Source organism: Arachis ipaensis, chromosome B05 (genome assembly GCF_000816755.2).
Source record: "Arachis ipaensis cultivar K30076 chromosome B05, Araip1.1, whole genome shotgun sequence".
Lineage (NCBI taxonomy): Eukaryota > Viridiplantae > Streptophyta > Magnoliopsida > Fabales > Fabaceae > Arachis > Arachis ipaensis.
The window spans coordinates 36223802-36238551 of record NC_029789.2 but is presented as its reverse complement, the minus strand read 5'-3'; the positions used below and the strand labels follow the sequence as shown (position 1 = coordinate 36238551).

Sequence of the window (14750 nt, the reverse complement as noted above, 5' to 3'; positions counted from 1 at the left end):
TTAATAAACTATTTCTTGATTTATTTTTTGAATTCAATAAATTAAATCAAATCAAATCAAATATACTAATTATTTGTATTAACTAATTGATTTGATTAATTCTTAAAAATATTTTTATTTGATTTGTTTTATTTATTTAAATATATTAATTATAACTAATCCATTATTTAATTTTATTAGGATAAATTTTAAATTCTATTTCTAATATAAAAATACAAAATTTTATTCTTTCTATTTTTTATTTTATCCTTATAAAAAGTCATATATATTAGAAGAGGATCTTATTTTTTTATCAATTACTCTTTTATTTGGTAGTTTTTACAATAATTTTTTTTCTTCCTATGAGATGTCGTGGCAAGAAGGCAACTATCGACTTATCGTAGATACAAGCCACCAGACCCTACAACTTCCACTCAGAACTATATATAATATGTTAACGATGAAGTATTCATGGACCATGGTTGACAAATTCTCAAATTGGAGTTTATGAAAAGCCTGTTCCTGACAATTTTAACGTGGACTATGAACACTAAAAATGTGTTGAGATAGAAATTTAATGGCCAAATATTCAAAATGTTATGGATATAAGATCAATCTACAGAGTGTAAGAAAAATCATCTTTAAAATGTTAATCCAAATTATATAAATCTATCATTGTCACTATCTTTGTTTTATAATTATTTTTTGGTCTCCAGGTTTGTTGCAGTTATAAAAGATTTGAATATTTAGGTCATGAATGTGGTTTCAGACTTTCAGTAGATACTCCAGATACACTTCCTATTATATATGAACACGGTCGTTTTGGCATGTATCACGATTGGTATAAATCATTTAGCACTTATCCTAGGTCCTACGATTTTCTCCATGCAGATTATCTGTTTTCAAGACTCAAGAAAATGTGTGTATAATTATTTCATTTTTCATTCATCAAAACCAATAGTTTGTCAGATCATATCAACAGACAATAATTATCTGTGTCATTTTGCTAATATATTATTGGTCTCTTAGGTGCAATTTTTAAATTGTTGTGGCTGAGCTTGATCAAATTCTGAGACTCGAAAGTATGCTTATTGTTCGAGACACTGCTGAGGTAATTAATGAGCTTGAGAGCATGGTGAAGTCTATGAATTGGGAGATTTGCATGACTTACACTAAAGAAAATGAGGGCTTTAATTTAGGTGTTTGAAAGTCTACGTGACGGCCTACAAAGATTGTAACGCTCGAATATGTTGTTAATTGATAAAATGGATAGGTGAATTTGAATTATGGCTTAGAAAAATTCTTATGTAATTGTACTTCAACATTTATCTATGTATCATAGTAGTTAGACTTTCATGTATTTGTCTTTTTTCTTTTTTTTTTTCATTTGATTATTGATTTCGATCTCCATTTAGAGGTTGGTATATTTTGTTATGAGATGGTGATATAGATAAAGAAATTTCATCAAATTCTTAAAAATGTAGAGGTCTCGCCTTAAAAGCCAAATAATTAAGATTTTGAACTGTTGTATAATAAAGTAGATAGTATTTATGTAATTGAATATTTCTAAAGGAACAATATATTGAGGAACATAGACTAAAAAAAGTTAGAAGAATTAACATTATTAGTATAGAAATTAAAAAAAATTATTAAATTATACAGTTTAAAAATAAAGCCATTTAAATTTATAGTTAAATTTTTTCAATTTATATTTATAATCCAAACTTATCAATAGTTTATAATATGATTTCACAAGTTATAAAATGTGATATTAGTCATGGTTAATTATATGAAAAATGTGACTCATTTAGTATTTAAATATTTTATTTTTTATTAATATTATTATAATAAGATACATGTAATTTTATGAGAATGATATAACCTGAACTTTGGTTATCTAAGAATTGACTAAGTGGCTGGTATAATTCCACGTCACGAACCGACGAATGCTAGTAATTGAAATGATAAAAAAATAGCCAAATAGATATTAGTAGGGATTAATCGTGATTTGGGACTTAATAGAAATATGTCAAATTTTCATGGGTAGGATTGTGGGAACCTATCCACATGAAATGGACAGTGACGGGAGCATAGTTACCCCCTCCTTAAGACCCGTTAAAACAACGCGAATATAAAATTACCGATTTTTTTTAATATATATATTTTTGAATTTAGTGACCTTAATTCTTGCATCCAATTCAAACACTTTTTTTTCTAGGCATATCCTTAGTCTTGATTTTGCATCTCTCTCTAACTCACATTCTATCCATTATTTAATTTTATTAGAAAAAATATTAAATTCTATTTCTAATATAAAAATATTAAATTTCATTCCTTCTATTTTTATTTTATTATTATAAAAGGTCATATATATTAGAAGAGGATCTCATTTTTTTATCAATTACTCTTTTATTTGGTAGTTTTTACAACAATTTTTTTTTCTTCCTATGAGACGTCGTGACAAGAAGGCAACTATCGACTTATCGTGGATACAAGCCACTAGACCCTCCAACTCCCACTCGGAGCTATATATAATATGTTAACCATGAAGTATTCATGGACCATGGTTGACAAATTCTCAAGTTGGAGTTTATGAAAAGCCTGTTCTTGACAATTTTAGCATGGACTATGAACACTGAAAACGTGTTGGGATAGAAATTTAATGGCGAAATATTCAAAATGTTATGGATATAAGATCAATCTACAGAGGATAAGAAAAATCACTTTTGAAATGTTAATCCAAATTATATAAATCTATCGTTGTCACTACCTTTGTTTTATAATTATTTTTTGGTCTCCAAGTTTGTTACAGCTATGAAAGATTTGAATATTTAGGTCATAAATGTGGTTTCAGTAGATACTCTAGATACACTTCCTATTATACATGAACGTGATCTTTTTGGCATGTGTCATAATTGGTGTAAATCGTTTAGCACTTATCCTAGGTCCTACGATTTTCTCCATGCAGATTATCTGTTTTCAAGACTCAAGAAAATGTGTGTATAATTAATTCATTTCTCATTCATCAAAACCAATAGTTTGTCAGATCATATCAACAGATCCAGAAAATTTTAGTAGTGGGGCAAAATTTATATAACATAGTAATAATTTTTATAATAAAAATAATATGTATATTAAAAAATTAAATATTAAATTATCTATTAATCACTATATATCTATGTATAAATACATATATTGTTTAACTTATTTTTATTGTGTATTTTATATTTTAATATATATTTTAATAGATAATTATTTTTTATTATATATAGCATAATTATTGTTATGATTATATTTTATTATTGTAAAATATGATTAGTCTTCAAAATATCTAATATACAAATTAAAACACTAAAATAGTAATTTAAATAATAATATATAATTTAAAATTCTATTATTTTAGGTTTTATATTTTTAAAAAATTAAGTAATTTTTCTCTTTAACACTGCTATCGAAATTTCTCTCTTTCCATATATATTACTAAACAATTATTTAGAAATTCACTTCCCAACACAATTAGAAACCGACTCTTATTGATATTCATAGTTACAAAAGTTCTTTCAATTAATACAGTTGCTACACAAAAATTAAAGCTAATTTGAAAAGAAGATAAATAATATTTCTTTGAGTTAATTTTTAAAAAAGAACACTAATTTTATTTAAATCTGAGAATTGATCATTCTAACGAATATCTAATATAAAATTTTTAAATTTAATGATTAAATACCAAAAGTTGAATAAAAAATGATTGTGGGGTCAAATTTAATAATTTAGTGGGGGCAAATAAATATTATTATCATATACTACTCAAAAAAATTCCAAATTGTAGTGGGGCGCTTGCCCCACACCTCTATACTTAGATTCGTCCCTTCTGTGTCATTTTGTTAATATATTTATTGGTCTCTTAGGTGCAATTTTCAAGTTGTTGTGGCTGAGATTGATCAAATTCTGAGACCCAAAAGTATACTTATTATTCGAGACACTGCTGAGGTAATTAATGAGCTTGAGAGCATGGTGAAGTCTATGAATTGGGAGATTTGCATGACTTACACTAAAGAAAATGAGGGCTTTAATTTAGGTGTTTGAAAGTCTACGTGACGGCCTACAAAGATTGTAACGCTCGAATATGTTGTTAATTGATAAAATGGATAGGTGAATTTGAATTATGGCTTAGAAAAATTCTTATGTAATTGTACTTCAACATTTATCTATGTATCATAGTAGTTAGACTTTCATGTATTTGTCTTTTTTCTTTTTTTTTTTCATTTGATTATTGATTTCGATCTCCATTTAGAGGTTGGTATATTTTGTTATGAGATGGTGATATAGATAAAGAAATTTCATCACATTTTTAAAAATATAGAGGTTCTCGCCTTAGAAGTCAAATGATTAAGATTCTGGACTGTTGTATAACGAAGTAGATAGTATTTATGTAATTGAATATTTCTAAAGGAACAATATATTGGAAACATAGACTAAAAAAATTAGAAGAATTAATATTATTAGTATAGAAATTGAAAAAAATTATTAAATTATACAGTTTAAAAATAAGGCCATTTAAATTTATAGTTAAATTTTTTCAATTTATATTTATAATCCAAACTTATCAATAGTTTATAATATGATTTCACAAGTTATAAAATGTGATATTAGCCATTGTTATATATATAAAAAATGTGACTCATTTAGTATTTAAATATTTTATTTTTTATTAATATTATTATAATAAGATACATGTAATTTTATGAGAATGATATAACCTGAACTTTGGTTATCTAAGAATTGACTAAGTGGCTGGTATAATTCCACGTCACGAACCGACGAATACTAACAATTAGAATGATAAAAACAAACAAACAGCCAAATAGATATTTGTAGAGATTAATCGCGATTTGGGACTTAATAGAAATATGTCAAATGTTCATGGGTGGGATTGTGGGAACCTATCAACATGAAATGGACGGGACGGGGACATAGTTACCCTCTCCATAAGACCTCTTAAAACAACGCGAATATAAAATTACCGATTTTTTCTAAGATATATATATTCTTGAATTTAGTAACCTTAATTCTTGCCTCCAATTCGAACACTTTTTTTAGACACATCTTTAGTCTTGATTTTGCATTTCTCTCTAACTCACTTTTTCTGCCTCTTAAATTTGTCGCTACACCGCTCAGTTTCGTTGCAAAAAATTATGTTATGTAATTTGTTGGAAGATATTTTTATATTTTTTTTTGAAATGTTATTTATTATAATGAATATATTATGAATTGTGTTGAATTATATTGAATTAATTATTTTATTATTATTATATTATAATTTTTTTATTTAAAAGAAAATTTAAAAAATATCTATAGATAACTGTGGGTATCTGCATTTCTTAAGGGGATAATTAAAGAGGAACTTGCGACGAAAATGGAGAGGGGATGGAGGATATTTTTTTAAAATAGGAGCAAAGAACGGGAATGAAAGTCTGCCGCGTCCACACGAGCATCCATTACCATCTCTAACTAACAACGAAAATTCAATTTGAGCCGATTTGAGATGGGACATGTGGACTTCATCTGCATTGAGTCCCAAGATAATGAACCTAATTCGGATTTAGAATCCAGACAATGGACCTAGGTTGATCTTGCTCACTTGAGTTAATGTTTTGAGTTATTGTTGCAAAACATACTATACTATTAAATATTATTATATTTAATATATATAAAGGTTAGATATGCTCACAAAAAATTTTTTAATCAAACTAAAACATTTTAATTATATTTTTTCTCTTTTAGTCTAAATATTATTTACTAATGCAATAAAATAAACAAATAATAATAATAATAATAAGAGTAAAACCCCTCCCCAATCCCTAACCATTTACGAAATTGACATGACGCTCCCTCACCATTAGAAATTAACAACGCGGTCCTTAACCATTCTCTCCGTGTGACCAAAAGGACCCTCTTACCGGTACTTTCGGTTAAGAGGATCTTTTCGGTCACACGGAGAGAATGGATAAGGACCGTGTTGTTATTTTCTAATGGTGAGAGGACCGGGGGAGATTTTACTTAAAATTAGAAAATAAATATAAAAAAAAGCATTGTTTTAAGTTTTGCATATAATGCATTCTGCCATATTTTACATGTGGACGGAGAGCAAACAACGTTAAACTTAATAGATAGCACGAAATCATTAACAACGAGACTTAACATAAAAGTGATAATTATTTGGGTTGATTAAACATTATTATGTCTTGGATTCAAGGTTTTAAGAATGACATTTATGTTCTATATTGTTGAACCTAAATAAAAAAAAGTTAGTCCAAGATTATTATTCCATACACCTTTTTCTAGAAAAATTAAACTACTTTTCTTATTAGTGGAATTAAATTCATCAACCATAATTTAATAGTAGGGTTACACGTAGAGACTAAATATTCTTTTTAAATTTTTAGAAGTGATATTTGTTTCATTCAAATATTCGTGATATGACGAATTAATTTTAATTTAATTTTACGTATTTTAATTTTGTTTATTTAGTTAGTAATTTGAATTTTATGTCAGAAGATTTAGAGTTTTCTTTATTTAACCTAAAGTTGAGTGAGTTTCTTCGATTTAATTTTCAAACCAGTGAACAAATTAGATTGAGGTATTTCTTTCTTGTTGCATCAAGAAATTGAATATAAAGAGAATCAGTTGATTTTTTATTCAATTTCTTGATGCAACGAGAAAGAAATACCTCAATCTAATTTGTTCACTGGTTTAGAATTAAATCGAAGAAACTCACTCAATTTTAGGTTAAATAAAGAAAACTCTAAATCTTCTGACATAAAATTCAAATTAGTAACTAAATAGACAAAATTAAAATACGTAAAATTAAATTAAAATTAATTCGTCATATCACGAACATTTGAATGAAACAAATATCACTTCTAAAAATCTAAAAAGAATATTTAGTCTCTACGTGTAATCCTATTATTAAAATATTTAGTCCCTAATCATCTAGAAAAGGACTTGGCGCCCCCTGACTATTAGAAAATAATAACACCATTCTCTCGTGTGACTGAAAGGACCCTCTTGTCGGTTTTCAGGTAAAAAGTAACCGGAAGTACCGGTAAGAGAATTAATTTTGTTTTTGTTATTAAAGTTTTAAAAAAGGTGAGTTGTTAATTAATTCTGAATTCAAATTTAAATTTAAATTTGTGTAAGAAAATATTTTGAATTTTTTTCACTAACCAGAATTAATTTTAAAATAAAAAATTATTTTATACATCATATTATAAGATAGTGTAGTCATTCATTTTTTTTAACGATAATTATTGCGAAATAAACTGGTATAAAAATGGGAGAAAAAATGGGAAAATTATTTTATTCATCATATTATGATTTTTTCACACAAATTAATACTCAACGATAGTGTTTTAGTAATATTACTAAGGAATATTAATCAATCTAATAGCTTTTGTAAAGAAATAAGTTTATATATAAGTTTAAAAACTTGAAAATCATATCATAAAATATGAAATATTAACCGATAACAACGTTGATCATATTGTTTTGACTTCATGAATGAATATGATACCAATAAATAAAGTTGTCATATTTAAATTTCGACAAAGACAAATCTCCACAAGTATTGCTATCAATGATAATTGTTCTACTTTCAAGACAAATACTATTTTTTTCCCCGTATTTTTCAACTCGGCAAGTCGAGAATTAATCCACCACGGATTGAAACTCTATTTATCAAGGGTCTGTTGCTAGCCAATGAGTTGTTATATACATAAGCGAGATTCAAAAATACTTCCATAAATAGATGAGTGAGATAACTACTCAACCAACTCAAATTGATTAAAATAAATACTAATTATTTTTAATATTTTTAACATTAAAAACTGTTAACCTTTGATTTTAATTATAACTTTATAAAATATTTATAGTAATAATTGTTATATGTTTTTTGTTTAATTTTATAAAAAAAGCTTCATATATTTTTATTAATTATTTCGTGCACTGCATGAGAACACTGTCAAATAAAATGGTGTAAGAAATTAAAAGAAAATGTATTTAGTAATTTAGTAAAATAATAATTCATTTTACAATAGAATAAATTATATATCCAATAACAAAAATTTTTATTAGTTTCTCTTCCCACAAACTGATACTCAACAGTGGTGTTCCAGTAATGTTATTAAGGAATATTAACTAACTTAATTGCTTTTGTAATGGCATAAGTCTGAGTTTGAAAACTTAAAAATCATATCATAAAATGTGAAATTTTAACAGGTAACAATATTGATGATATTGTTTTGACTTCAAGAATGAATATGATGCTAACAAATAAAATTATTGCAGATAAATTTTAACAAAAATAAATCTCCATAAATATTGTTATCAATGAGAAATTATTCTACTTAAAAAATCTATTTATTTTCTATGGTGTTTTTTTAACTGGACAGATCGAGAACTAATCCACTACGTGCGTATAGTGGCAGTGATGCGGATTTTTGCCTTACCCGACCCTGCCCGCCGTCCTTAAACTTCTCAACTACTCGCTCCACCTATACCTGCGGATAGTAAAATATTGTACCCTAACCCTTTCCTGTGAGTAGTAAAATGTTGTACCCTAATCCTTTCCCTGCAAGTATCCTCCCCACTCTTACCCATCCTATAACAATTAAACAATACTTTAAAATTTACATATTCATACCTAAATTAAGATTAAAAAAAATTAAAATTTATACATAAATTAAACTACAAACATAAAATTCATATAATGTCAAATAACATGAAATAAACAAAATTAATGTCCGATCATTACAAATTTAACATGAAGTGTATTAGCATTACTATTAATGTCAATCTCAATATCATTAGGAGCAACACTGTTGTTTTGTGCGTCCTCTCTAACATTACTAGCCATGAAATAATCTTAAAGCACCTATATTAAAAAAAATTAAAAAATCTAAACAAACCATATATAAAGTACTTATTGAAAAAATTGAGCAAACAATTACAACATCAGTAGTTAGATCTATTGCACATATATAAATCAACCAAAATCACAAAAGTTCTAATTCTCAATCAACGTATATAAACTATTGCAACATACTAACATCAGTAATTAGAACCCAAAGTTAATAACGATTTAAAATAAAAAATACAAAATGAACTTTATGTAATGAGAACATTCATACTTCAATAAAGAATCAATCATGAAACATATTTATTTTTATATAAAATAATCTTAGAATCAATCATGAAAAATATTAGTATATAATATGGACAGAAATCATTGAAATATAGATTAGACCCACTGCACATATATAAACAAAATTGCAACACAAATTCACAACTTCATCAATAAAATTACAACACAAACTCACAACTTCACCAAGTAGAGATTCAATGAAATACAGATTCAGTCATTCATAACGTGTGAGAGAGAGAGGGGAACTTATCTGCGGACAGATAAATAGAGGAGGAAGACAGCGACACGCTCGGGAGGAAGGGCCTCTGGTAACAGACTCACACAAAGCTGCGACCAAGTGATGAGACTGTGGAAGAAGAAAAGAATAACTTAACAGACTCACAATGTGATGGGAGAGGGGGAGAGAAATTTACCTAAAAAAAAGGGTCTCAATAGGAGGAAGGCGGCAACAGGCTTAAGGAATTTACCTAGAGAAAAAGGGGCTCATCAGGAAGCAGTGACGGATCCAGAAAATTTTGATAGTGGGGGCAAAATTTATATAACATGATAATAATTTTTATAATAAAAATAATATGTATATATAAAAAATTAAATACTAAATTATCTATTAATCACTATATATCTATGTATAAATACATGTATTGTTTAACTTATTTTCAATGTGTATTTTATATTTTAATATATATTTTATATAGATAATTATTTTTTATGTACATATAGCATAATTATTGTTATGATTATATTTTGTTATTGTAAAATATGATTAGCCTTCAAAATATCTAATATATAAATTAAAACACTAAAATAGTAATTTAAATAATAATAATATATAATTTAAAATTCTATTCTTTTAGGTTTTATATTTTTAAAAAATTAAGTATTTTTTTTCTCAACACTACCATCAAAATTTCTCTCTTTCCATATATATTACTAAACAATTATTTAAAAATTCACTTCCCAACACAATTAGAAGCTGACCCTTATTGATATTCATAGTTAAAAAAAGTTCTTTCAATTAATATAGTTGCTACGCAAAAATTAAAGCTAATTCGAAAAGAAGATAAATAATATTATTTTGACTTGATTTTTAAAAAAGAACACTAATTTTGTTTAAATTTGAGAAGTGATCATTCTAACGAATATCTAATATAAAATTTTTAAATTGATGATTAAGTATCAAAAGTTGAGTAAAAAATTATTGTGGGGTCAAATTTAATAATCTAATGGGGGCAAATAAATATTATCATATACTACTCAAAAAAATTTCAAATTGTAGTGGGGGCGCTTGTCCCCATACCACTGCACTTGCATCCGTCCCTGTCAGGAAGGTAGTGATGGGCTCAACAACGACGATGACAGGCTCAGCAGCGGCAACGACGAGAGCTATGAAGGTAGGCAGTGACAGGGTCAGTAGTGAGACGACAGAAGCCGTGACGACAATGAGAGCTGTGAGGTTTTCTGTAGAGAAGCCGAGAAGAAGAAGATTCTGGGTGAGGATGACTGAGTCTCTCTGGCGTGGCTATGGAGTATGGACTCAGACTAATCATTGAATCTGTTATGTGAGGCAAATTCTAATCCATAAAAGGTGTTTATATGTATATACCCTGGGGTGGGTATGTAATACCCTCACTATCAGAAGTCACGCTTCCGGCTGCGCCACTCTAATAGGAAGAAGTATTACGACTACTTTACATACTAAATACTAAAATAGGAGCCTGTGACTCGACACTGTATCGCTGATTTCTTTGAAAACCGGAAATAAATACTTTATCTTAAGAAAAATACAAGCAGGCATAGATTCATATACAAAACTCCTTACATAATAACTCATAATATAATATACATATAAAACATACAACTCCTATCCCTCTTACAAATTTGTAATAACAAAGACGAGGGAAGAAAATAATCTAATTAATACAATAACATATAAACCAAACACAGTATAACTCTCCTTAATGCCTCTTCATTTGGTTCCTGAAAAGGGTAAAGCTGTAGGGGGTGAGAACCTAACCACACGGTCTCACCACCGGAGTTTCAAAGTTGTCATAGAAAGATATTTAATAAGAAATACTATTTTCAAGCTCAATGATTATCATTGCCTTATGAATCTTTTAAAAACCAGTAGGTAATCGTTCAAAACTTTTTCAAAACAACAAGATTTAATCTTTCCGAAATTCGAAACTTTTCCTTTCTTATAAGAAAATCTCAATCAGAAACCAACCACGCAATCAAACAACACAATCATTAATTCAACACCAAGGTTCATTCTCAAATGTAGCACGCAAGGACAAACACAGGCAAGACAGACAAGGAAAGCACAAGTAGGTAGCAGTTACAGCAAATAGTTCAAGTAGCAGTTAAGAACAGTTTAGCAATTAGGCAAACCAAAACAAGTTCAAACCCAAGCAAAGCATACAAATTCATATGATGCATGCCTGTCCTATGGCTGATGAGGCTCATCTGTCGGTTATCCAGCCAACCCGACAAGTCTGAATTGTCCTTAGACTGTCCCCCGACGTGCATCCCCAAGAGTCTATGCATAGCTTTTTTCTCAAATAATCAATATTGCTCAATGGGGGTAACATTCCTGGGAATTTATATAGTGCCCGGTCACACTTACGTCGTAGGGTCATCAGAGTATCGAGTTTTCAACCTGGTACACGTGGTGGCAAGCCATGGTACTTTATCCAGGGAACCTCGTATCTCAGATAATTCAAATTCATAAGCCACATGAGTAATTCAAAGATCATATTTCAACATTCTCAACATCATCATCATTCATCAACTCAAATCTCATTTCCAATTTCATTCAAAACCCATGTTTCAAAGAAAATCCTCATCATCCTTCTTTCCATTCCGTTCATTAACAATTCCAATTCAAGACATAATTCCTTCTTTTAAATAAATCAATCTTAAAATATATAACGTTTAAAACCAAATCTTTTTAGATAATTACTTCAAACGAAACTTTCAATTTTATAAAATTTCGGCAGCATCTCCTCTAAAACTCGGACTTTGCCACCCTTTTCGGGTTCCAACCAAACCAAAACAAACACCTGTTAATCATTCAAATCACTTCCAATAATAATTTTCACAACAACCACACTCAACACAAGGAAATTGCAAAATCCAGAATTCAATCAACCAATCCTATAAATCGCAATCCAAATCAACCTCATTCAACAGCATTAGTCAATAATTAAGAATTCTCGGTTTTCTCAAACAGTTTCAAACCAAACCGTTCCTCAAACCCTGTTCGAACCATTTCTAAAATAGTAAATTATTCTTAATAAACAAACCGTTTTCAAATATCAAGTCCTTTCTAAATTTGTTTTTAAAATCAAATTCCGATATCAAATCGGGTTCAATATCAAATCAAATTTCAATACTAAACATTTCCTAAAATCGAATCGTTTCCAAAATTAAACTAAATGCCATTATTAAATCTCTTCCAATAACTCTAGAAAAACTACTTTAACAACATCAGTCAACTAATCAGAATATTCAACGTTCTCAATCGATCAATCAATCAATATAACTAATAACCTCATTCATCCAAAACAACTCAATTCAATTCATAAGACTTACGAAATCACCAAAAATGTATTCTACGCATTAATATCGATTTATAACAACTCTGGAAAGTAAACAAGTTTAAGAAAAGCGCCCCTATCTCAATGTCTCAATCGTAGAATTTAACTCAATAATCCCCTTTATCCCCAATTCATGGCCGTAGCAACGATCTTAGCAGTTCCATTATCAATTATGACTTTGCAATAGATAAATCGACAGTGGCTAGAATGAAAACATAGTTCTGTAATTAGAGTAAAGGTAGCACAAGGAAACCAAATAGCAGTAGAACAAAGGCAGAAACATTATAAATTTCAGAATTAAAGGAGTTGAAATCAAAATAGGAAGAATAGTGCTACCCGAGACAACAACAGCGGCGACTCCTTCTAGGCTTGACGGTGAGGTTTACAACAAAATCTTCAAATGCTTACCTCGGTTCATTTTCACAGTGGTGGCGAGCTCCCACAGCGACGATGGCTAGGGCTCTCGTGGCGATAGTTCCTTCAACGGCGGCGGTGGAGCATCCTTCGACGGCGATGGCTAAGAGAACACCCACCACCACGCGTTCTTCTCCTCCTCTGTTCGTTCACGACTCTGGTGGCGGCTCGTGGATGGACCGGCAGTGACGGCTTGGTGACGACGAAAGCTACTTCTTCCTTGCGCTCAGCCATCTCAACGGCGACTAGGCAAGGCGCGGCGACAGCGGCGGCCTTCACGCCTGCGACCGTGACAACGATGGTGACGCTCCTCTCTCTCCTGAGCTCTCTCTCTTCGCGGCTCTGATCCCTTTGGCGACGCGACGGCAGCGACTGTGGGCTCCTCGCCGGAGCCGTTCCTCCTCTCTTCTCCCTCGATACCTCTTTCTCCCTTCCCTATCTTTCTTTCTTCAAGCTTCCCCTGTTTTCCCCCTTTCTATTCTTTCCCTTTCTTTCTTTTTTTCTTCCCTGATTTCCCTGTCCCCACTTCGTTCTTCCCTTTCTTTTGTTTCTTTTTTTTTCTTTTTTCTACCGTGTGTCTGTGATAAGGAAAATGTTAGTGGCGGCTAGGGTTGGGTACAAGAGAATTAGGATTTTGTGTTTAATTTAATCAAATTAGGATATAGAATATTAATTTGAAATCTAATTTGATCTTTAAAATTATTTTAAAAATATTATTTGTGATATAAAAATACTAATTGATTTTTAATAAATTACTCTCTAATGTATTAAATGGTATAAATTAAATTATCTAAAATCAAATCATATAAAATTCTTATTATTTCATAACTACCAATTTTATAATTTAAATATAGAAAATAATTCAATAATTATAAAATTAGACAAAATTCTAATTTAATTTGTCAAACCTTATTATTTTCGAATTTCCAGAACTTTAAATCATAAATAGAAAAATAATCTATAGGTATAGAGTTTGGATAAAAACCTTAATTTATTTTAAGTCCAATTAATTACCTTTAATTATTTTCAATAAAAATAATTTCTGAAATTAAAACCATAAATAAATATATAATTTGAGATTGATTCAAAATAGAACTTTTCAAAAGTCTTGGGTCTTACAGGGTACACCTTAAACCTGACCCATTTTGTCCCGCTCGAACACTCGCCCTGAACGAAACCTGCCTCGCCTCGGCTCGAGTTATTATTTGTCTTGACCGGATAGGGACGGGTCGGGTACTCACGGGTTTTAGTACTCTTGCAAAATCTAACCACATATTGATATTCCATTTATTAAGGGTCAATCACTTACCAATTGATGGCACGCAAAGCGAGATTCGAACATCCTAATACTTTCTTAAGCGGATGAGTGAGATGGTCACTCAACAAACTAAATCAATTAAGACAAATATTAATTATTTTTAATATTAAAAATCCTTATATTTTGATTTTAATTATAATAACTTTATAAAATATTTATAATAATTATTATTATATATATTTTTATTTAATTTTCTTTAATAAAAGTCTTTATATAATTTTATATATTATTCCGTACAGAG

At 29.2% G+C, this 14750-nt stretch overlaps 1 long non-coding RNA gene across 1 annotated transcript; it reads right to left on the bottom strand.

Moving 5' to 3' along the window:
* Positions 11071 to 13836, bottom strand: LOC110271913. The gene is made up of 2 exons (XR_002362772.1): positions 13114 to 13836; positions 11071 to 11158 (listed from the first exon to the last, which is right to left on the bottom strand). It is a non-coding gene; the product is annotated as an uncharacterized LOC110271913 (long non-coding RNA).